This window comes from Bombina bombina, chromosome 12 (genome assembly GCF_027579735.1).
Source record: "Bombina bombina isolate aBomBom1 chromosome 12, aBomBom1.pri, whole genome shotgun sequence".
In the NCBI taxonomy this organism is placed as follows: Eukaryota; Metazoa; Chordata; class Amphibia; order Anura; family Bombinatoridae; genus Bombina; species Bombina bombina.
In genome coordinates, this window is record NC_069510.1 from 54046251 (window position 1) to 54072279 (window position 26029).

At 40.9% G+C, this 26029-nt stretch overlaps 1 protein-coding gene across 1 annotated transcript in view; it reads left to right on the forward strand.

Moving 5' to 3' along the window:
* The window catches only part of LOC128642832 (discoidin domain-containing receptor 2-like), a 1143904-nt gene that overhangs the window by 51831 nt on the left and 1066044 nt on the right, over positions 1-26029 (forward strand). The gene's annotated exons all lie outside the window — the stretch shown is intronic.

Below are 26029 nucleotides of genomic sequence, written 5' to 3' on the forward strand. Positions count from 1 at the left end.
CTAAGCTTAAACTATAAATAAACTATTTAAAAAATAAAAAAAAAATACCCAAAAATAAAAAACCTAAATTACAAAATAAAAAAATCCTACCACTACTAAAATATAAAAAAAACTAACATTACAAAAAATAACAGTCTAAAATCATGAAAAATAAAAAAAATCTAAGATTACAAAAAATAAATGAAATTATCCAAAATAAAAAATGTAAACCTTATCTAATACCCCTATAAAAACAAAAAAGCCACCCCAAAATAAAAACACCCCTTAATCTAACAATAAACTACCAATTGTTTTGTAATCTTAGATTTTTTTTATTTTTCGTAATTTTAGAGTTTGTTATTTTTTGTAATGTTAGGTTTTTTGTTTTTTTTGTAGTGTTAGGATTTTTTAATTTAGTAATTTTAGTTATATTGTAACTTTAATTTATAGTTAGGGGGTGTTAGGTTTAGGGATTAATTGTTTAATTTAGTTTGTCGTGATGTGGGGTGCGGTTTAGGGGTTATTAGGTTTAATTTAGTAGTAGCTATGTGGGGGGCGGCAGTTTAGGGGTTAATAGGTTTATTTAGTGTTGGAGATGTGGGAGGGTGGCGGATTAGGGGTTAATAGGTTTATTTAGTGTTGGCGATGAGGGAGCGGCGGATTAGGGGTTAATACTTTAATTTAGGTAGTTTTTATGTGGGTGGTCAGCGGATTAGGGGTTAATAGGTTTATTATAGTATTTGCGATGTGGGGGGTGGTGGTTTTGGGGTTAATAGGTCGTTTATGGGTGTTAGTGTACTTTGTAACATTTTCGTTATGAGTTTTGTGAAAACATTTTTGTTTTGCAAAATCCATAACTACTGGTCTTTGATAGCGGAATGGATCGTTACAGTATAAGCTATAACACTAGCAGAATAGCCTGACTGCACAACCTGTAATACGGGGGAGCTGAATATTCCACACTCAAAGGCCCATTTTTTGAAGTGCGGAATGGATCGTTGCGGTAGGCTAAAACGCTAGTGGTATAGCCGTACCGCCGCGACTTGTAATACGGGGGGAGCTGAATATTCCACACTCAAAGGCCATTTTTTTGAGTGCGGAATGGATCACTGCAGTAGGCTAAAATGCTAGAGGTATAGCCGTACCACTGTGACTTGTAATACGGGTGAGCTGAATATTCCGCTCGCAAAGGCCAATTATTTTGTGGTATAGTCGTACGGCACAACTTGTATTCTAGGTGAAAGTGATTTAAAGCTAGAGGTTTACAATAAACATATCAAAACCGGAAAACAAAAAAGAAATTTGCATCTTTAAGAGAAATGGTACATTGACATAGTGAATTGAACAAAAACGAAAAGAAGATGCGTGAAATTACATTACATACATCAACCCCTCTACTATTTGTATGTAGGTGGTGTAGGTGGGCAATGCAAACAAGTATATGTTTGAAACCTAAGTGATATATGTTTAGTTCTCAATGAGTATATATGGTTAGTCCTCATGGTTGTTCTGTTCAAGTAAAGAGTAGATAAGATTTGTTTGTGACATTTGGGTGTCAAAAAACGAGTTAGGAAATGGAAAATATTACTACTTCGTGGCACTACTACCTTATTACACCCGGATGATCATACAGTGTCAGATAACTAGCTAATGTGGGCAGCTACTTGATATGTGGGATGACTCCCTAGTTCTTTAACTAACCCATCTAATGGGTATTCTGTCATTTGTCTTATCAGATATATAGTGGTGCTATATTTACAAAATATGTGTAAGCTCCCTCGTACACAGGGATGGGGGGGGGCAAGATATATGTACATAGTATTTGCCATCCATGCTCTTAATTAATCAGTGTCATCCTGTTAGCTATATGTAAAAGGGTTGGATGTTTCCATTCTGTCACAAGTTTGCGGTATGTGTCAGAAGTCGTAAAGACAATCGGCTAGATTTAGAGTTTTGCGTTAGAAGGGGTGCGTTAGCTACGCGTGTTTTTCCCCCCCCCCCCCCGCACCTTTTAAATAACGCTGGTATTTAGAGTTCTCTGAAGGCTCCAAAAAGGGAGCGTAGAGCATAATTTACCGCCACTTCAACTCTCAATACCAGCGTTGCTTACGGTAGCAGCCAGCTTGAAAAACGTGCTTGTGCACGATTCCCCCATAGGAAACAATGGGGCAGTTTGAGCTGAAAAAAACCCTAACACCTGCAAAAAAGCAGCGTTCAGCTCCTAACGCAGCCCCATTGTTTACTATGGGAAAATAAAAAATATGTCTACACCTAACACCCTAACATGTACCCAAAGTCTAAACACCCCTAACCTTACATTTATTAACCTCTAATCTGCCGCCCCCGCTATCGCTGACCCCTGCATATTATTATTAACCCCTAATCTGCCGCTCCGGACACCGCCGCAACCTACATTATCCCTATGAACCCCTAAACTGCTGCTCTCATGTCGCCGACACCTACATAATATTTATTAACACCTAATCTGCCCCCCCAACGTCGCTGCTACCTTACCTACACTTATTAACCCCTAATCTTCCGACCGGACCTCACCGCCACTATAATAAATGTATTAACCCCTAAACCGCCTCACTCCCGCCTCGCAAACCCTATAATAAATTTTATTAACCCCTAATCTGCCCTCCCTAACATCTGCGACACCTAACTTCAAGTATTAACCCTAATCTGCCCGACCGGACCTCACCGCTACTATAATAAATGTATTAACCCCTAAAGCTAAGTCTAACCCTAACACCCCCCTAAATTAAATATAATTTTAATCTAACGAAATAAATTAATTATTATTAAATAAATTAATCCTATTTAAAGCTAAATACTTACCTGTAAAATAAACCCTAATATAGCTACAATATAACGAATAATTATATTGTAGCTATTTTAGGATTTATATTTATTTTACAGGCAACTTTGTATTTATTTTAACTAGGTACAATAGCTATTAAATAGTTTTTAAATATTTAATAGCTACCTAGTTAAAATAATTACAAAATTACCTGTAAAATAAATCCTAACCTAAGTTACAATTAAACCTAACACTACACTATCAATAAATTAATTAAATAAACTACCTACAATTGCCTACAATTAAATCAACTAAACTAAATTACAAAAAAAAACACTAAATTACAAAAAAACAAAACACTAAATTACAAAAAATAAAAAAAGATTACAAGAATTTTAAACTAATTACACCTACTCTAAGCCCCCTAAAAAAATAACAAAGCCCCCCAAATAAAAAAATGCCCTACCCTATTCTAAAATAAAAAGTTAACAGCTCTATTACCTTACCAGCCCTTAAAAGGGCCTTTTGCAGGGCATGCCCCAAAGAAAACAGCTCTTTTGCCTGAAAAAAAACATACAATACCCCCCCAACATTACAACCCACATACCCCTAATCTAACCCACTCAAACCCCCCTTAAAAAACCTAACACTAAGCCCCTGAAGATCTCCCTACCTTGTATTCACCCAGCCGGGTATCACCGATCCATCCAGAAGAGGGGTCCGAAGTCTTCATCCTATCGGCAAGAAGAGGTCTAGAAGAGGGTCCAAAGTCTACATCCTATCCGGCAAGAAGAGGTCCAGAAGAGGGTCCGAAGTCTTCATCCTATCCGGCAAGAAGAGGTCCTCCAGAGGGTCCAAAGTCTTCATCCAGGCGGCATCTTCTATCTTCTTCCATCCGGAGCGGGTCCATCTTGAAGCAGCCGACGCGGAGCCATCCTTCCTCACCAACGTCCTAAGTCCGAATGAAGGTTCCTTTAAATGACGTCATCCAAGATGGCGTCCCTCGAATTCCAATTGGCTGATAGGATTCTGTCAGCCAATCGGAATTAAGGTAAGAAAAATCTGATTGGCTGATTGAATCAGCCAATCAGATTCAAGTTCAATGCTATAGGCTGATCCAATCAGCCAATCAGATTGAGCTTGCATTCTATTGGCTGATCGGAAACATCCAATAGAATGCGAGCTCAATCTGATTGGCTGATCCAATCAGCCAATCGGATTGAACTTGAATCTGATTGGCTGATTGAATCAGCCAATCAGATTTTTCCTACCTTAATTCCGATTGGCTGATAGAATCCTATCAGCCAATCGGAATTCGAGGGACGCCATCTTGGATGACGTCATTTAAAGGAACCTTCATTCGGACTTAGGACGTCGTGAGGAAGGATGGCTCCACGTCGGCTGCTTCAAGATGGACCCGCTCCGCTCCGGATGGAAGAAGATAGAAGATGCCGCCTGGATGAAGACTTTGGACCCTCTGGAGGACCTCTTCTTGCCGGATAGGATGAAGACTTCTGACCCTCTTCTGGACGGATCGGTGATACCCGGCTGGGTGAATACAAGGTAGGGAGATCTTTAGGGGCTTAGTGTTAGGTTTTTTAAGGGGGGTTTGGGTGGGTTAGATTAGGGGTATGTGGATGGTGGGTTGTATAATGTTGGGGGGGTATTGTATGTTTTTTTCAGGCAAAAGAGCTGATTTCTTTGGGGCATGCCCCCGCAAAAGGCCCTTTTAAGGGCTGGTAAGGTAATAGAGCTGTTAACTTTTTATTTTAGATAGGGTAGGGCATTTTTTTATTTTGGGGGGCTTTGTTATTTTTTTAGGGGGCTTAGAGTAGGTGTAATTAGTTTAAAATTCTTGAATCTTTTTTTATTGCCTGTAAAATAAATATAAATCCTAAAATAGCTACAATGTAATTATTAATTACATTGTAGCTATATAAGTATTTAGCTTTAAATAGGATTAATTTATTTAATAATAAATAATTTATTTTGTTAGATTTAAATTATATTTAACTTAGGGGGGTGGTAGGGTTAGGGTTAGACTTATGCTTTAGGGGTTAATACATTTATTAGAGTAGCGGTGAGGTCCGGTCAGCAGATTAGGGGTTAATACTTGAAGTTAGGTTGGTGGCGATGTTAGGGAGGGCAGATTAGGGGTTAATAAAATGTATTATAGGGTTTGCGGAGGCGGGAGTGTGGCGGTTTAGGGGTTAATACATTTATTATAGTGGCGGCGAGGTCCGGTCTGCAGATTAGGGGTTAATAAGTGTAGGTAAGGTAGCGACGACGTTGGGGGGGCAAATTAGGGGTTAATAAATATTATGTAGGTGTCGGCGATGTTAGGGGCAGCAGATTAGGGGTACATAGGGATAATGTAGGTGGCGGCGGTGTGCGGTCGGCAGATTAGGGGTTAAAAAAATGTATTATAGTGGCGGCGATGTGGGGGGGCCTCGGTTTAGAGGTACATAGGTAGTTTATGGGTGTTAGTGTACTTTAGAGCACAGTAGTTAAGAGCTTTATAAACCGGCGTTAGCCCATAAAGCTCTTAACTCCTGACTTTTTCCTGCGGCTGGAGTCTTGTCGGTAGAGTTCTAACGCTCACTTCAGCCAAGACTCTAAATACAAGCGTTAGGAAGATCCCATTGAAAAGATAGGATACGCAATTGGCGTAAGGGGATCTGCGGTATGGTAAAGTCGCGGCTGGAAAGTGAGCGTTATACCCTTTCCTGACTGACTCTAAATACCAGCGGGCGGTAAGAACCAGCATTAGGACCCCTTAACGCTGGTTTTGACGGCTAACGCAGAACTCTAACTCTAGGCGATAGTGATTTGACCTATATAAGGTGATATTACTGCAGTTTAAGTATGATCTGCTTCTCCTGGTTACAATATCTATATGTTATGTGTTTTGCTATATGAAATTGTGCATGGGTAGGCAGTATAGATTTAAGCCAAACAAAATATTATTAAACAACTAAATTAAAACACTAATACTTTCCAACATAGAACACACTAACAGTTGCACCCTATAAAGGGTAAAATTACTATAGCCTACATGTGATCAGTCTCTCCCACTCTGTGGTGGCAATATCCATGTACTAAGTATATTGCCATATGAGATTGTGCACAAGTAAGCTGTATGAACTTAAACTAAACAAAATAGTGTTGAACAGCTTAATTAAAATTTTAATGCTTTCCAACCTGGAACGCTCTAATAATTGAACATTGCAAAATACACTCTCAGCCCCCCAGAGTTTATCTGCAGTGGATACATATCATAGCCTCTTCATCGTAGTTGATTGGTGAGGTATTGACGCTTCTTTTCAGGAGTACATTAAATATCTTAATAATGTTGTGTCAGTAGGAGGTGTCTTTGGTGAGCTCAAGTTCCATGTTAAGCTATAAGCTTAACATGGAACTTGAGCTCTCCAAAGACACCTCCTACTGACATACAACATTAAGATATTTAATGTACTGCTGAAAAGAAGCTATATATAGTGTAGTGGCAGTTTCCATTTTGCAATGTTTTATCTAAGATAGCGTCCAAGCAGATCACCAGAGAAGAGGGGATTTAGTAGCTCCCTGTCCACAGTCCCCCAGCCCCCCCCCCCAAGATCTTGAGGTGACTGCACTGACTCCGGTCTCTGTCCTATCTGTTGTGGGTTGTCCCACCATTCCGGATCGATTCCAGAGCGGACAGTACATTAAAAAGTACTTCCTATTCACCATTGGTGTGGCTTATGCTGTTTCCGCTTGATGTTGTTTCAGGTGCTATTTTAAGATGGTAGTCAATGTGTTCCTGCTCCAGATTAACCAGTTGTGGGAAAAGTGATATGGCTTGTGGGTCTTCAAGAGTGTGCTTTCTATTAGCGTATGGGTATCACTCAGTGTTGTTAGCATAGATGAAATTAATTGAGTGGATGTTTAGTTGTGAGAACTCTCCGGTTAGTGCTGTTACAGGTACATACCGTACGTCATTATGTTCTGTACCTGGTTGGTTTTTGACCGGAGGCTTGGTTAGTCCTCATAGGTTGATGCGGGAGGGCTCGTGCCGACATCAGGCACGAGCCCTCCCCATCAACCTGTGAGGACTAACCAAGCCTCGGTCAAAAACCAATCAGGTACCAAGAACGTAATGACGTACGTTGTACCTGTATCATCAATAATGGTTTATATTGAGTAAGTCAGCGTTACCCGTCAGAAAGCCTCTGATGAAGAAGGAGCTACATACAGCACACCCTTTGAAACGCGTAAGGCATACTACTAGCTCATATACTGAGCTTTTCTTTTTTCTGTCGGACTGTTGACTCTCCCAGACTTTGAGTTCCCTGTTTGTAAAGGGGTTGCAACCGGCCGGTACAAAACCCGCTTTTGAGTCACATTTATGTATAACACTGAGGAGGAATATATACATCGCCATTCAATTGCTCATTTTTGAATATATGATTACATGTTTTTAAGTTACCTCATATTCATTGAGGTTTATTAATGTAAGTTTGCATTTGGCTAACACTTTTTTGCACCAAAAATAAAAAACAATATCACACTATGTCCTGCATTTTTCTTCCCTTTTTATGATATCGAGCCACCTACTGGGGGAACATCCACAAGTGGATTCTTTGCCTTCTTTTGGGGACGACTACCAGAATCTGAATTGAAAGGATCCTTGCCTGGAGCTCACCAAGACAGAGCCTGGTCTCGTGTACAAGACTTGGAGTTTAATCATCCTCTCAGTACCAGCCTGATCGAGCTTCACACTCACCTCATATGATTGAGGGTGCTTTTTGTAAGTAGTACATACAAACCCCTGTGGGAGATCGCTTACCATTCTATGAACTTTGTCAAATAGACTTTTAAACTTACAATACTTCACCCAGAGGCCATACACTACTGGCATACTTGAAAACTAAGACTGTGTCTTTCTCTCTAATCTAGAGAGCAGAGAGATTTTATTGTGATCTCCATCAGTATTTTTTATATAGTTTAACATTACATCAAAATATTTATTTATTGTGTTTATTATTATTATTTTACCTTGTTGAGGGGGCACACCCACTGGCGCGGTATCCCTTCCAGTATCCTTCTAAAATTATATATATATATATATATATATACATATATACATACATACTAGTCCTAAAGTCTGTTAACACGGGCCATTTTTTGCAGTACAGCGGTCGCACCCCTTGCTCTCTCTCTCCCCCTCTCTCTCTCCTCACATCTTTGTGCTCTCTCCCCCTCTCTTTTGCTCGCTCTCTCCCACTCCACCTCCACCTCTCTTTTGCTCTCTGTCTCCCCCCTCTCTTTTGCTCTCTCTCCCTCCCTCTCTTTTGCTCTCTCTCCCCATCCCTCTCTTTTGCTCGCTCTCTCCATCCCTCTCTTTTGCTCGATCTCTCCATCCCTCTCTTTTGCTCGCTCTCTCCATCCCTCTCTTTTGCTCGCTCTCTCCATCCCTCTCTTTTGCTCGCTCTCTCCATCCCTCTCTTTTGCTCGCTCTCTTCATCCCTCTCTTTTGCTCGCTCTCTCCATCCCTCTCTTTTGCTCGCTCTCTCCCTCCTCTCTATTGCTCTCTCTCCCCCCTCTCTATTGCTCTCTCTCCCCCCTCTCTTTTTCTCTCTCCCCCCTCTCTTTTTCTCTCTCCCCCCCCTCTCATTTTCTCTCTCTCCCCCCCTCTCTTTTTCTCTCTCTCCCCCCCTCTCTTTTTCTCTCTCTTCCCTCTATTCTGCTCTTTCCCCTCTATTTTGCGCTCTCTCCCACCTCTCTTCTGCACTTCCCCCTCTTTAGCTCTTTCCTATATCTTTTGTCTCTCCCCCTGTCTTTCTATTTCTCTCCCCTCTCTGTCGCGCTGACTGCGCCTGGCCACGCCCACTTCCACCGCAAACACCAGCATGGATTGTCAAGTAAGGCCAGGTGTGTTTGTCCTCGTGATGTCTCTACTGCGCATGACAGCTTCGGAAAAACACACTTGGCCTTTTATATAATAGGATATATACTGTATATCATATATATATATATATATATATATTTATATATATATATATATAAAAAACATAAATATATAATATAAATATATATATATATAAAATATATATATATATATATATATATATATATATATATATATAAATAACACACACACACACATATATATATATATATATATATGTATATATATATATATATATATATGTGTATATATATATATATATATAAAATAATATTTACACCTATACAATCCCTCCCAACAAGAAGCTCTCTAGGTTGTTAGTAAGCATTAAACAAGATGTACATGATAGTTTAGCTCTGTCCCCTGATATTAACCCAATGATTTTTAGTCTCAATGTCAACCCCTAAAATAAAGCGAGTTAGTGACACATGAGTGAATTGTATTCCAATTAAAAGTAAATACCACGGCAGGGAAAAATCCTTTTAAGGTAGCAAATGTGAATGTCCAGGCACATAGCCAGATACAAAACATACTTTTAAATAAATTCACCAATATAACAATGATAATATTTAGTAATTAGCTCTTTGTTTTCAGCATACAATACATCCAATTTGAATTCTTAAAGGGCATCTGGAGCACCTAGGATGGTGTAGCATCTTTAGTTCACTCAAATATTAGTGCCAAAAGAAAAGTACGGTATTTTCCTACCAATTTTAACAATAGTTTACAGGTATATTTATGAAGGCATGGGCGGACCAATTCCCAGAGTAGGAACCTGTCTGCCTACAATTGTCATCAGTAATGCAGCATCCCCACGGTTACATTTTCATTCTCATGTACTATAGATTGTAAATCATCTCAGTATAATCAGCCCAGGGTGATTTTAATCTGCCATCTCTGAGGTGGCAGAGAGGGTATCTGTTTCTTAAAATGAAGTTGCAAGCTTGCCCTGCAAAGGACTGCAAATGCAGCTTCATGGATAAGCCCAAGTTTATCTTTCATTTTAATTATAAGAAGCATTTTCAAAAGTTATGTAGCCATACAAAAATTATCCCTAATTTAATTTACTTATAAAGATAATGGACTCTGGTTATGTGATTCCAAAATCGTGTAAAAAACGGCGCTGTATATGTGATACCAAAATCGCGCAAAAACCGGTGCTGTATATGTGATACCAAAGTCACGTAAAAAACAGCTCTGTACATGTGATACCAAAATCGTGTAAAAACCGGTGGCGCTGGCTTTTGTAGGCGACGTTGCATATGTAATCTTGCCCCAGGTATGAGTTTTGCTGTTTATATGGAATTACATAATTAGAATGTAAACTTGATGTTTAGCAATGAGATTTAGTGATGACAGAGGAGAAAAGTCACATAGTTGACCTACATTTTTGAAAATGCAAATGGTTGGATATGGAGAATAGACCAAATAGTGTGTAGTATATATATATATATATATATATATATATATATATATAGTGAAGATTGGAGTAGCCGTGTTAGTCCAGTAGATAGATGCTCAAAAAACAAAGTATTACAGTATGCAGTGATACCTTTTTTATTGGACTAACATAATATTAATTCCTCAGGTCTAAAGCAATACTGATCATTCTGATATAGATACACATCACATACAACAAATAAAAGGGAGGGAGGGGGTGAGATGCGGGTCATAAAAGCAGAGAATGTGTCTGAAGGAGAAAATAGCTGAGAATAGCCAGAAAGAGTAAATAAACAGAGGAGAGTAAATAGGCCAGATGAGAGGAAAAACAAAAGGAAAAAGAAACCAATATAGGACAATAAGATGAGAGATTATAGAAAGTTGTGGTAGTGTGTGAGAAAGCCAGAGTCTACATAAGTCCTTCATTTCTGGTATTGAAATGTGTGATCATTTTCATCTCAAACGTCTTTCGTTCATGAGAGTCTTTGAAATTCCCTTTAAGAATTTTAATCCTGAGGTTAAGGATGGAGTGACCAGTCTGGGTGAAGTGATGACCAACAGGGGTACAATATTTAATTTGTTGTATGTGATGTGTATCTATATCAGAATGATCAGTATTGCTTTAGACCTGAGGAAGAGAGGAAAGCTCTCGAAAGCTTGTCTTTTAAATATTATGTTAGTCCAATAAAAAAGGTATCACTGCATACTGCAATACTTTGTTTTTTGAGCAGCTATATATATATATATAAATATAATTCTCCCAGAAAGTATAAGCACATCTTACAAATTATTCAGCAGCCAGGGTGCACTTTAACATATGTTTACCGTCCCAGCAAAAAAGGCACTCGCTGTTTTCATAAAAATGAACTTTTAATATGTATACATATATAAAAATGACATAACCTTTCGGTGTTTAACACCTTTGTCAAATGTCATACAGCCATCAGAAAATCCAATTCCCAAAAAAACTCAGGTGAGTTTTTTTGGGAATTGGGTTTTCTGATGGCTTTATGACATTTGACAAAGCTGTTGTTAAACACTGAAACGCTATGTTATTTTTATATATAGATACATATTAAAAGTTCATTTTTATGAAAACAGCGAGTGCCTTTTTTGCTGGGACGGTATATATATATATATATGTTATCAAAATATAACACTTCTGTATATGACACTGGATTATGTGTGTCAGGCTCCGCTAGCATCGTTCATTGCCTGTTATATTCAGATTGCTTGAGTGCATTCTTGCAGTGTTTCTGTGTCTCAATAAGCATTGTGTGTAATTATTTATATTTACTACATGATCCTGAGAGCCAGGAAAACAAATATTATAAACAGGTTCAGGAAAAAAACATAGTGAAAATGCATTCATGCTTTAATGATAATTGTACTGAATGTAAAAATATTGGATTGCAGTTTACTTCAAAATACAAAACCCATATTTCTTGAATACAATAGTTTGTCAAGGAAATTGATTTTTTTCAGGTAGTAACACTTTTTTTTTATCACCCTTGTAAAGATTTTAAAACAAATTTAAAGCATCAGCTGTCATGCGTTAAATGGGCAGTAAACACCTTGTAATTACAAGTCATTACTGTTGTATTGCAGCTTTCAGACACTGTTTTTTAGCTATCAGTTTTAAAACACCAGTTAAAGGGACAGTACTGTGAGGGAAACAGAGGGTTAGGAGGGATTGCTGAGAGGGAAACAGAGGGTTAGGAGGGATTGGTGTGATGGAGAATGAGACAGAGAGGTTTTAGGAGAGACTGGTGTGAGGGAGAGTGAGACAGAGAGCCTTAAAGGGACAGTCAACACCAGAATTTTTGTTGTTTTAAAAGATAGATAATTCCTTTATTACCCATTCCCCAGTTTTGCATAACCAACACAGTTATAATAATACACTTTTTACCTCTGTGATTAACTTGTATCTAAACATCTTCTGCCAGCCCCCTGATCACATGACATTTTATTTATTATCTTTTGACTTTCATTTTAGCCAATTAGAGCAGTGTCTGCTACAATCCACGGGCTTGCTCACAATGTTATCTATAGGGATTACCTGAACTAGGCCCCCCCCCGCTGTGAAAAGCAAATACAAAAGCATGTGATTAGAGGCGGCCTTCAAGGGCTTAGAAATTATCATATGAGCCTTTCTAGGTCTAGCTTTCAACTAAGAATACCAAAAGAACAAAGCAAAATTGGTGATAAAAGTAAATTGGAAAGTTGTCTAAAATTACATGCCCTATTTGAAACATGAATGTTTTTTTTGGACTTGACTGTCCCTTTAAGAGGGACAGTTTTCCTGGCTCTCTGTGAGGGAGACTGAGGGTTAGGAGGGGTTGGTGTGAAGGACATGGAGACAGAGAGGGTTAAGAGTGGTTGCTGTGAGAGAGACTGAGAGGGTTAGGAGGGGTTGGTGTGAAGGACAGGGAGACAGAGAGGGTAAAGAGGGATTGTGGTTTGAGGGATTTGGAGACTGAGAGGGTTAAGAGGGGTTGGTGTGAGGGAGTCTGAGAGGGTTAGGACTAGAAACCATGGCCAATGTGTTAAGAACTGGCTACTATGAAACCAGACCACAGGCACTGGCAGCTAATTTCATTCAAACTAGTTTTGTTGTTTGAATTTTCATGTTCTCAGCCTGTGAGAATGAGAAATATGTACTTTAAGATTCTGTACAGTTTAATGATTTTTTTTTTATTGATAAATGTATGTTTAACAAGTTACTTGACCAAAATCGGGATATTCATTTTTTTCCCATATCACACAGCCCTATTTAGGAGCCAGACATACTTTTAGGAGTAGGACAGTGGTATTTGTATATAGATATATGGAGAATAACCCAAAAAGTAAGGAGCCAGGAGTAAAATTCAAGGAGCCAGTGGCTCCCAGGCTCTTAGGTTTGCCGAGCTCTGCTGTAAGCAGTAGTATATTGTTCTGAGATAATTGAAAGTTTAGTACAATTAGTTTACTTGCTTTAATTCCAACTGATATTATTTGTTTGTAGACCTGAGGCGCGATCCGATATACGGCGCAGGTTTCGGCGCAAGCGTGGAAACCTGCACCGCCCGTAGTTTCACCTCGCACAGCGAGCTATCACATATACGGCGCCGGCATTTGCTAAAGTGCCGTAACTCGGACAAACTAGCAATGTCCAGAAATCAGCGTAAGTACAAATTTCTGGAGTCGCCAGTGACTTACGGCACTTTAGAAACTGCCGCCGCCTAAAAAACTAACTAAAATATTAAATCTCCCGTTACTGTCTAACACGCCTCCCAAAAATAGCCCGACACGTATATATCCCTCTATCCGCAATCCCCCCTCTCACTCCTAATAATAAATATATTAACCCCTAAACCGCCGCTCCCGGACCCCGCCGCCAGCTATATTAAATGTATTATCCCCTAATCTGACCCCCCTACGCCGCCGCCACCTATGTTATATGTATTACCCCCTAATGTGAGCCCCCTACCCCGCCGCCACCTACATTAACTATATTAACCCCTAATCTGAGCCCTCTATCCCGCCGCCACCTACATTAACCCCTAATGTGAGCCCAGAACCCCGCCGCCACCTACATTAACTATATTAACCCCTAATCTGAGCCCCCTACCCCGCCGCCACCTACATTAACTATATTAACCCCTAATCTGAGCCCTCTACCCCGCCGCAACCTACATTAACTATATTAACCCCTAATCTGAGCCCCCTACCCCGCCGCCACCTACATTAACTATATTACCTATTTTAACTATATTAACCCCTTATCTGAGCCCCCTACACCGCCGCCAGCTATATTAAATTTATTACCCTGAATCTGAGCCCCCTACACTGCCGCCAGCTATATTAAATTTATTAACCCCTAATATGATTCCCCTACACCGCCGCCAGCTATATTAAATTTATTAACCCCTAATATGATTCCCCTACACTGCCGCCAGCTATATTACATTTATTAACCCCTAATATGATTCCCCTACACCGCCGCCACCTATATTAAATTTATTAACCCCTAATCTGAGCCCCCTACACCGCCGCCACCTATTTTAAATATATTAACCACTAAACCTAAGTCTAACCCTAACACCCCCTAACTTAATTATTATTGAAATAAATCTAAATAATATTAATATTATTAACTAAAATAAACCCTAAAATAGCTACAATATAAATAATAATTACATTGTAGCTATTTTAGGGTTTATATTTATTTTACAGGTAACTTTGTATTTATTTTAACTAGGTACAATAGCTATTAAATAGTTAATAACTATTTAATAGCTACCTAGTTAAAATAATTACCAAATTACCTGTAAAATAAATCCTAACCTAAGTTACCATTACACCTAACACTACCCTATCAATAAATTAATTAAATAAACTACAATTATCTCAACTAACATACAATTAAATACACTAAACTATATTACAAAAACAAACAAACACTAAATTACAAAAAATAAAAAAAGATTACAAGAATTTTAAGCTAATTACACCTAATCTAAGCCCCCTAATAAAATAACCCCACCAAAAAATAATAAAATTTGCCTACCCTAAACTAAATTACAAAGTAACCAGCTCTTTTACCAGCCCTTAAAAGGGCTTTTTGCGGGGCATTGCCCCAAAGTAATCAGCTCTTTTACCTGTAAAAAAAAAAAAAGCAATACAATACCCCCCCCAACATTACAACCCACCACCCAAACACCCCTACTCTAAAACCCACCCGATCCCCCCTTAAATAAACCTAACACTACCCCATTGAAGATCACCCTACCTTGAGCCGTCTTCACCCAACCGGGCCGAACTCTTCATCCGATGCGGGCACAAGTGGTCCTCCAGCCAGGCAGAAGTCTTAATCCGATCGGGGCAGAAGAAGGTCCTCCATCTGGCCGAAGTCTTTCATCCGATCGGGGCAGAAGAGGTCCTCAATCCGGCAGAAGTCTTCATCTATCCGCGGCTCATCTTCAAGACCTCCGACGCGGAACATCCTGCTCGGCCGATGGACTAACGACGAATGAAGGTTCCTTTAAATGACGTCATCCAAGATGGCATCCCTCGAATTCTGATTGGCTGATAGGATTCTATCAGCCAATCGGAATTAAGGTAGGAAAAATCCGATTGCTTGATTGAATCAGCCAATCGGATTGAACTTCAATCCGATTGGCTGATTCAATCAACCAATCGTATTTTTCCTACCTTAATTCCGATTGGCTGATAGAAATCCTATCAGCCAATCGGAATTTGAGGGACGCCATCTTAGATGACGTTCATTTAAAGGAACCTTCATTCGTCGTTAGTCCATCGGCCGAGGAGGATGTTCCGCGTCGGAGGTCTTGAAGATGGAGCCGCGGATGGATGAAGACTTCTGCTGGATGGAGGACCTCTTCTGCCCCGCTTTGATGAAGACTTCGGCCGGATGGAGGACCTCTTCTGCCCCGCTTGGATGAAGACTTCGGCCGGCTGGAGGACCACTTGTGATGAAGAGTTCGGCCCAGTTGGGTGAAGACGGCTCAAGGTAGGGTGATCTTCAATGGGGTAGTGTTAGGTTTATTTAAGGGGGGATCGGGTGGGTTTTAGAGTAGGGGTGTGTGGGTGGTGGGTTGTAAATGTTGGGGGGGTATTGTATTGCTTTTTTTTTTACAGGTAAAAGAGCTGATTACTTTGGGGCAATGCCCCACAAAAGCCCTTTTAAGGGCTGGTGAAAGAGCTGGTTACTTTGTAATTTAGTTTAGGGTAGGGAAACGTTAATTCTATTGGCTGATCCAATCAGCCAATCGGATTGAACTTCAATCAATCAATCGTATTTTTCCTACCTTAATTCCGATTGGCTGATAGAATCCTATCAGCCAATCGGAATTTGAGGGACACCATCTTGGATGACGTCATTTAAAGGAACCTTCATTCGTCGTTAGTCCATCGGCCGAGGAGGATGTTCCGCGTCAGAGGTCTTGAAGATGGAGCTGTGGATGGATGAAGACTTCTGCTGGATGGAGGACCTCTTCTGCCCCGCTTTGATGAAGACTTCGGCCGGATGGAGGACCTCTTCTGCCCCGCTTGGATGAAGACTTCGGCCGGCTGGAGGACAACTTGTGATGAAGAGTTCGGCCCAGTTGGGTGAAGACGGCTCAAGGTAGGGTGATCTTCAATGGGGTAGTGTTAGGTTTATTTAAGGGGGGATCGGGTGGATTTTAGAGTAGGGGTGTGTGGGTGGTGGGTTGTAAATGTTGGGGGGGCTATTGTATTGCTTTTTTTTTTTACAGGTAAAAGAGCTGATTACTTTGGGGCAATGCCCCACAAAAGCCCTTTTAAGGGCTGGTGAAAGAGCTGGTTACTTTGTAATTTAGTTTAGGGTAGGGAAATTTTATTATTTTGGGGGGCTTTTTTATTTTATTAGGGGGCTTAGATTAAAATTCTTGTAATATTTTTTTATTTTTTGTAATTTAGTGTTTGTTTTTTTTGTAATATAGTTTAGTTTATTTAATTGTATTTTATATTAGATAATTGTAGTTAATTTATTTAATTAATTGATTGACAGTGTAGTGTTAGGTGTATTTGTAACTTAGGTTATGATTTATTTTACAGGTAATTTTGTAATTATTTTAACTAGGTAGCTATTAAATAGTTATTAACTATTTAATAGCTATTGTACCTAGTTAAAATAAATACAAATATACCTGTAAAATAAATATAAATCCTAAAATAGCTACAATGTAATTATTAATTATATTGTAGCTATCTTAGGGTTTATTTTACAGGTAAGTATTTAGTTTTAAATAGGAATACTTTAGTTAATAATATTAATATTATTTAGATTTATTTAAATAATAATTAAGTTAGGGGGTGTTAGGGTTAGACTTAGATTTAGGTGCTAATACATGTTATGTAGGTGGCGGTGGTGTAGGGGGATCAGATTAGGGGTTTATATATTTAATGTAGCTGGCGGCGGTGTAGGGAGATCAGATTAGGGGTTTATATATTTAATGTAGCTGGCGGCTGTGTAGGGGGATCAGATTAGAGGGTAATAAACATAATGTAGGTGGCGGCGGTGTAGGGGGATCAGATTAGAGGGCAATAAATATAATGTAGGTGGCAGCGGTGTAGGGGGATTAGAGGGTAAAAAATATAATGTAGGTGGCGGCGGGGTCCGGGAGCGGCGGTTTAGGGGTTAAACACTTTATTTAGTGGCGGCAGGGTCCGAGAGTGGCGGTTTAGGGGTTAAATACTTTATTAGGTATATCGGTGGGGGATTGCGGTTGACAGGTAGATAGACATTGCGCATGCATTAGGTGTTAGTTTTTTTTTTTTGTAGGCATTTTAGGGAGTTACGGTGCTCCAATAGTCAGCGCAAGGCCTGCTATGGGTGCATTTTGTGGCGAGGTAAAAATGGAGTAAGAATTCTCCATTTTCGCCATGTAAGGCCTTGCGCTGTATATTGGATACCAAACTGCACGTGTTTTGTATATCACTCTATGGGCCAAAAAACTACGGCCGAAGGGTGAAATATACGAGCGTAACTTCTATGTTACGCCGTATATAGGATACCAAACCAGCGCAAAATTTGGCGCCGACGGCTTTTGCGGGCGATGCTGCATATCGGATCGGGCCCCTAATCTACAAATGCATTCCACCTGAATCTTGCAGTGATAGTAAATCCTAGTGTTTAAAAAAAAAACAAGAATTTACCATCACTAAAAATAAAGGCCACATTAATTTATTAGTTTAAAAAAATATACAAATGGGGGGCGGAGCCTAGCCATAGCTGAACATGGCTGCTTTCTAGAAAAGCTCTGATGTCCCTGCTGAACTTACGCTAAAATAAGTGCATAAACCGAATAATTTTGAGCAGAATATAGCATTTTCGAACATCCTACTGCTGAACCTCTAAGCTGAGACACTTTTTACAACGCAGCGGCTGCTTAATAACTGCAGCTATGCTCGAAATCAACACCGCCATCACTGGGCCTGAACGCACCCGAAGGAGGTGGCCGCACTCAATTACCTCCGTTCCACAAAGACTTTACCGATTAGGTGGAGGATCACAAGCGGAGCACTATAGTACCGGGAACAATCTACACTGGTACACCTCCGGAACCGTACTGCACTAAGGTGAACCTGTGCGCTGTGGCGCACATACTGAAGAGACCAACGGCTGCATCGATTGAGGCTATCTGTGAGCTGCGATCAGGGGGAATTCTATACCGGACACCGGTCGCCATCGCAGGGAAGCCTAACAGCATATACAGACAGCGTAGCGGATTGGGAGTGGAGCAGGCCCACACGGGACCGCAACATCAGACCTCTGTAAGGAGCCACGTGGCGAACGGGACTGTCACTTTCCATTTACCACTTATAAGGTACTGAACTCTAATACCCCTTAACGGCACTGCTTCTGAGGATCTACTAGTGGGCTCTGTGTGGGAGGCTTCTTGTAAGGGGTAAGTGGAGTTTCCACAGCCGCAATAGCATAGGCCGCAAAACTGATAAGTGCACTGCATGCAAAGCAAATCTGATAAACTATACTCGATACAGATCAGTGCCTTATCCATTAGACTGCACCAATAATTTCAGTGCCTCAGTCCCCCTAAGAGAAATCTAACTAACTTCTTATAGTAAAATAACGGCTACAGGCACGTTGCACCTAATACCTCACAGAGATATAACCCTTAGTATACTTTTGCCAGTGGGCCTGTTACACAGTTCATACATCTTAGACTGGGGGTGTTTATGTAATGACCAGTAAAAGACAGGCTAGACTCCCCAAGAATTCTCAAACCACAGTGATGGACAATTTCTTAATTGCAAATGAAACTGCAGCCCCATTGGGGAAACCTGAGACACAGCAGAAAGGAGTAGCTGCACAGATTCATAATACTGACACAATGCACACCCACCAAAGCTGTGTGACCAAAGAAGATATAAAACTTCTTTCATCCAAAGCAGATATAAAAGAGGCCATGAGAGATTTTAAATCTATGTTTCACGAATTAAAGCGAGATATTTCAGCTGTAGACCGCAGGGTAACCCAGGTAGAGGAAAAGCATGAGACACTCAGCTCTGACCTCCAACACCAAGCCAGCTTTCTACAGGCACAAGAGAGCACAGTACAAACATTGCAAGACAGAATCGAAGACCTTGAGAATCGCAGTAGGAGGAACAACCTCAGACTGCGAGGAGTCCCAGAGTCAATCGAACCCCCTGCTATACAGGAATATATTCAAGATTTTGTCAAGTACCTCAGAAATGAAATTGTGGGCCCTGAGATCCAGATTGAAAGAGCACACAGGGCGCTGCGCCCTAAACCTCCAGGATGGGCACCACCTAGAGACATTATTTTAAAGCTACTATCATTCAAAGAAAAGGAAGAAGTGCTTCGACTGGCTAGAAACAAGCAACAGATAGAATTTAGAGGTGTTGAACTGCAAGTATATTCGGATCTGAGTCCAGCTACTCTCCAAAAGAGGAGGGACCTCAGGTTTGTCACCTCTGCTTTAAAAGCCAATAGAATCCCATATAGATGGGGTTTTCCTACCAGCCTCATGGTCACTAAAAACAATGTTACACATGTTCTCAAGACACCAGCAGATCTCCCGTCCTTCAATCAGGCTCTTGGCCTCAGTATAAGACTCCCTGTAAGGGCCTCGGTAGCCCCAGAGGGTCCAGCAGAAGGGGAACCTAGCGGCCTGCAACACCCTCCGAGCTGAACATAAGGAACACTTCTTCTCGCATCACTTGGATGTTATGGCCTACCTTCACTAGCAGTAGCTCTGAAACTGAGCTTTAACCTCCTGGACATTGAGAACCACCTCAGATAAGTTATAGCCTAATAATGTTTAAAACTGTTACATTACTTGTCGGATACTCATTCCTATGGTCAATCCATAAAATAATATTGGTAGTAGCACCAGATGTATTTATGTAATTACAGCACTAATGATGTTCTGTTATGTGTTCACATGTTTGATTACTTATGTTCTGTTATGTGTTTACATGTTTGATTACTTATGAGTTATTGCCTTACGGCCCAGAGCCTGATCCTATAGTTGCCACCACAATACCCCTGTAGGTCGCTAAGATCTGATTGAGTTTTGGCTCATCTGACTCAACTAGTCTATTACACACAGTCAGATGGGGATACCCTAGCTATGATGAGGTAAATAGAGGGAACATCACTAAGACAAAGACTCTGAGGCATAAGTTTCCGACCCCACAGTTCCATTCTTCTGGAGTAACTTCCAGATGCCCTTAATCTAAACCCCTTACTAAATAAGTAGAGCAATGGCTATGCTTGATTTAATAATAACCAAGAACTGTGGGATAAAAGAAAATATTATATAAACAATTCCTAGACATATTGCAACACATAGAATAATATTGTTAGCAACACCTGATGTATGTCTGTTATTATAGCACTAATGATGTCCTACTGGGTATGTGCATGTTTGATTACTTAGATGTTATTGCCTTATGGACCAGAGCTTGATCCTATAATCACCACCACAATATCCAGGATTGTTATTAAGATCGGGCTGGGTCATGGTTCATCTGACCCAGCTGGTTTATTACACTCAATCAGATGGGAATACCCTAGCTAGAATGAGGCACTTAGTGGGGACACTGTTAAGATAAATATCCTGAGACATGAGTTTCCGGTCCCGCAGTTCTAATCTTCTGGAGTAAATTCCAGAAGCCCTTAACCTAAGCCCCTTACTGAATAAGTAGAGCAATCATTATGCTTGATTTAATAATAACCAAGATCTGTGGGATAAAGTAAAACACTATACAGACGATCCCTAGACTAATTGGCTAATATATAAAAAGAGAATATTTTAGAATAAATAATGCTGTTAAGCCCATAGGGTCAATTAAGACTGAACAGAGGATCTATAACCTTCAGGTCTCCCTCTTTTTGGATAACCTTGTATTGATACTGGCAGGGGTCTTCCCTTACTCAACTGAGGCAAAAAACAACTAATAAGCATATAAGGGGTTGACAACAATCTTATTGACCACAGGTACATAGAACACCTAAAAGTAATCACTAAATTTATCAAGTATCATAAGGGGCAAGGACCCTCGCATAATATAGAATAACGTCCTCATATTAGGTTCTCCCCTGGAATTTGGTAAAAGGTTCACCACAGGAGCTCTCCCAGAAACAAATGGAGGGTAGGTCGGGAAAAATGCACCTTTCTCTATGCACTTATTACTGTTGATTATTTTTTCAAAAGACAATATATGTAGCGTAAGTAGGCGGGGAACACTACCCCTGCTTTTGTTGTTTATTATTGTTATCTGTTCCCTTTTGGACGGATTAGTTTCTGCACAATACCAGTTACAGTTTCTTCCTATAACAAAGACTCTGTTATACAGAGTGCTTCACATTTAAGCTTTCCTCACTGTGACGTGACTCATTCTCCCCTATCCCCCGCAAATATTTCTTTGTCTTCCTAACTTTAACCTATTCTCTTCTACTCCTTTTATATTCCCCGCTACCCCTTCCCTCCCTCTGCACCCCTCCCCCACCTCCCCCTCCCCCCCCCCCTTTTTTTTTTTTTTTTTTTTTTGCTCTCTCTCTCCAAAATAATAAGGTAAACATGACGAACCCACGCTTGGGAATTGTGTCCCGCCACATAGAATTGATTTCGATAAATGCAAAAGGCCTGAATAGCCCAGCTAAGCGATCTATGGTGCTGAGGGATTTACATAGACAGGGAGGTAACATCATCTACCTACAAGAAACACACTTTACTTTAGGCCATGAGCCCCGTTGGTATAGCCGACAGTTCCCGCTGGCCTTCTTTGCCTCAGGCCCCCAGAAAAAAAACGGGGTGGGTGTCCTTTTCAGTGCAGATTTACCATTCAAACCTGCAGAAATATATAGAGACCCAGAGGGTAGATACCTGATCCTGACAGGTTCACTATACAATAAACCTATGACATTAGTTAATGTTTATTCCCCCAATCAATCTCAGCAGGTCTTCTTCCAGAAAGTAATTCACAAAATGCACGAGATCCGGTCCGGTATTCTGTTCTTGGGTGGTGATCTCAATGCCTCCTTGGACCCAGCCCTAGATACCTCTGATGGCCTCTCCAGCGTCCCTCATAAATCGCTTAAACGCATACTAACCACCCTCAGGGACTCAGCATTACATGATGTTTGGCGGTTGCACCACCCTGCATCCAAGAATTACACATTTTACTCTCACCCGCACAGAAAATACTCCAGAATTGATTACTGGTTTACGGACACTATCGGACTCACACTATCCACGAACAGTAACATACTCCCCATTACATGGTCAGACCATGCTCCGGTCACTTGCACCGTATTGTGGTCCAATGTACCAGCCACACCATACATCTGGAAGATGGACGACCTCCTCCTGGAGGATCCAGTATTTAAACTGGAAATAGAAAGGGCACTAACGGAATATTTCCAAATACACAAAGACTCGGATTCCCAGGCCTCAGTGGTCTGGGAGGCTCATAAATGTACAATCAGAGGCCTCTTTCTCAAGCGAAAGGTTGGACTAATAAGGGGAAGGAGAGAGAAATATCGCAGATTGCTCGCTGATGTAGAATCAGCGGAGCAGGCACATAAAAGAACACCAGCAGATATTACACTAACCAAGGGATTGGCTCAAGCGAGAACGGAACTCATGAAGTTCCTTCAAGTAGACTATCAAAAAGCTGCCTTAATCTTGAGGCAACAATTTTACGAACAAGGAGATAAAGCTGGACGTCTACTAGCCAGAGCAATAGCGAGGAAAAAAAACAAACATTATGTACATAGCATGATTCACCCAGACGGGGAACCGAAAGAAGACGGTAAATCAATTGCTGAGATCTTCGGATCTTACTATAAGAGCCTATATAACATACAGAGACTAGATGATGAGGGAGATGAACCCCTCTCTCGGTCACGAGAAATGCAACAGATTTTGGAATATCTAGAGGGGGTGGAGGTCCCTAAGCTTTCCGATCATGACTCCGAGGCGTTGGAGTCTCCAATCACACTATTAGAAATTAAACAAGCCATTAAGGATCTAACAACAGGGAAAAGTCCAGGTCCGGATGGATATGGAACTAAATACTATAAAGCATTCTGTGACATTTTGGCACCAGAAATGTTGGTTCTTTTTAATCGGCTGTCTGACTCTCCGGTCCTGCCCCATTCGATGCTCGAAGCACATATCACAGTGATCCCGAAGCCCAACAAACCAGACAATAGACCAGAGAATTACCGTCCCATATCGCTACTAAACTCAGATATCAAGATTCTGGCAAAAGTTATAGCTAACCGCCTCAGCAAATACTTACCACAACTGATCTCTACTGATCAAGTAGGATTTATTCCGAAACGAGAGGCAAGGGATAATACCCTAAAGGTTCTCCAGATTATAACTCATGCCCATAACACTGCAACCCCACTGGCCCTGGTTTCCACAGACGCCGAAAAAGCGTTTGACCGGGTCAGTTGGGAGTTTATGCGACACACCCTGGAGAAATTTGGACTGGGCTCTAAATTTATAAATAAGATCATGTCCCTGTACTCGTCGCCGAATGCTAGAGTTAGGGTGAATGGAGTGCTCTCTGACGCCTTTACAATTCGCAATGGGACCAGGCAGGGATGTCCCCTGTCCCCGCTCTTGTTCGCATTGACAGTTGAGGTCTTAGCGAGTAAGATCCGGACAAACCCAGAAGTACATGGTATCCTTGTGGGAAGCGATGAACACAAGCTTGCAATGTACGCAGATGATGTCTTGCTTATGATATCGGATGCGAAAGGGTCTTTGACGGTTGCCCTAGAGGAGTTCAGACTCTTTGGCACAGTATCGAACTTTCTATTAAACCCTTCCAAGTCAGAGATTATGAATATCTCAATCCCACACATCGACTTTCAGACTCTGGAAGGTGCATGCCCGATAAAAATAGCACATGGTAAACTAAAATACCTAGGTATTTACTTAACTCCAAATATAAAAGAGACAGTGGACATGAACTACAAGGGCATCAGAGACGAGATCTGTAAAGACCTATCGTCTTGGAGAAATAAAACTATCTCTTGGCTGGGTCGCATCGGAGTGGTCAAGATGAATGTGCTGCCACGAGTGTTATATGTCATGCAGACCATCCCACTATCTGCGGCCTCACACATTATTCATCAAATACAGTCTGCTCTTGAGTCCTATATTTGGAGAGATCTAAAGCCGAGAGTCAACAGGAAAACTACCTTCCTTCCTCGGAATAGAGGCGGACTAGGTATACCAGACCTGAGAACGTATCATACGGCAATATCCCTTCAACGATTGGTGGAATGGTGTCATAACTCGGCCCAAAAGGCCTGGGTTCAGATCGATGGCGCGCTTCTGAAGAGGGGCAACGTGGGAGCTCTCGCGTGGACCCCCTCTAAAGACAGACCTTCCGCGGTCAGACTCTACCCAATGATCGAGGAAGTATTCTCGGTTTGGGATAAACTGATTAAAACAGCCGCCTACGTATCGACGCGATCCTCCCCAATCACATCTATCAGAGAAAACCCTGATATGGAATTTCTATCAAGACTCAACTTTCCGAACAAGACTTACAGCCTTGGCGACTCAGCATTGTATAATATACTCTGCCGAGGTAAATTGAAGTCACAAGAGGCACTGGTCGAGTGGAACAGGGGGGCTTTTGCCTCATGGTTCACAGTGACACAGACACGGCACTACCTTGACACTCATAAAACCAAACCAGACTTGACTAGACGCAGAACATATTTTGAAACCCTGTGCACAATGACCGCGCCTCCATCCCATTTGATATCTCAGATTTATAGATTGTTACAACAAGGCGGGGACGACTACCTTCCGGGTTACACACAGACATGGCAAAACGAACTGGGCCTAGAAATTGGACCCAAAGAATGGAACAAGATATTTGACAAGACAAGGAGAGCCTCAGTCTCAGCTAGAATACAGGAAACACAATATAAATTGCTGAGCAGGTGGTACTTAACCCCCCAAAGGTTAAAACACATATACCCCCACACAAATGGGGGATGCTGGAGAGGATGCGGAGAAAATGGCACCCTTTTACATATTTGGTGGACTTGTCCCCTAATAACACCTTACTGGAATGATATAATGGCTGAAATGAGCAGGGTTCTTGAGGTGATCATCCCTCCTAATCCAAGTTACTTGCTATACCATCAGCTACCTAAGATCACAAGGGAAGACAAATCTAGGCTTTTTCTGGTGATGCTCAATGGAGCAAAAAACCTGATTCCCATGTATTGGAAAAAACAGGCCACCCCGAGTGTACAGGAGTGGAAAACTAAAGTAGCAGACCTGCTGAGACTTGAAAGATATCACTACCTTAAAATTGGAAAATTGGGTATACACGAGATGATGCTGCTGAGCTGGGAGGGACGAGGACTGTGAGTTAATAGCATGCTGAGGCGACCGGTTTTGAGACGCGGTCGCAGAGAGAGAGTTGCATTTCCACCCAACCCCCCACTTCCCCCTTTCCTCATCCCCTCCTTTCTTTATGCCCTGTAGCCCTATTCTACTACTTCTTTCTTCCTAGAGTATTATCTTTAAACCGAGTGCAGTATTATAAGCAGCTGTGTAAAGGGTGTAAGCTGCTAAAAGTTATGAATACCGTATGATCTGTACCCGAGGATTTATATCTTTACTTTCTTTTTATGTCATTACTGTTGATTTAACTGGTATCACTAAACAGTTGATGTTGGATGTTTGTGTAATATAGTCGGTACACATTTCTGCAGTAACCGACGAAGTTTTTTTTTATTATACTGTTTGAATTGAACTAATTATTATCTGCGAAATTAACCAAACAAACTTTAATAGTACAGATGT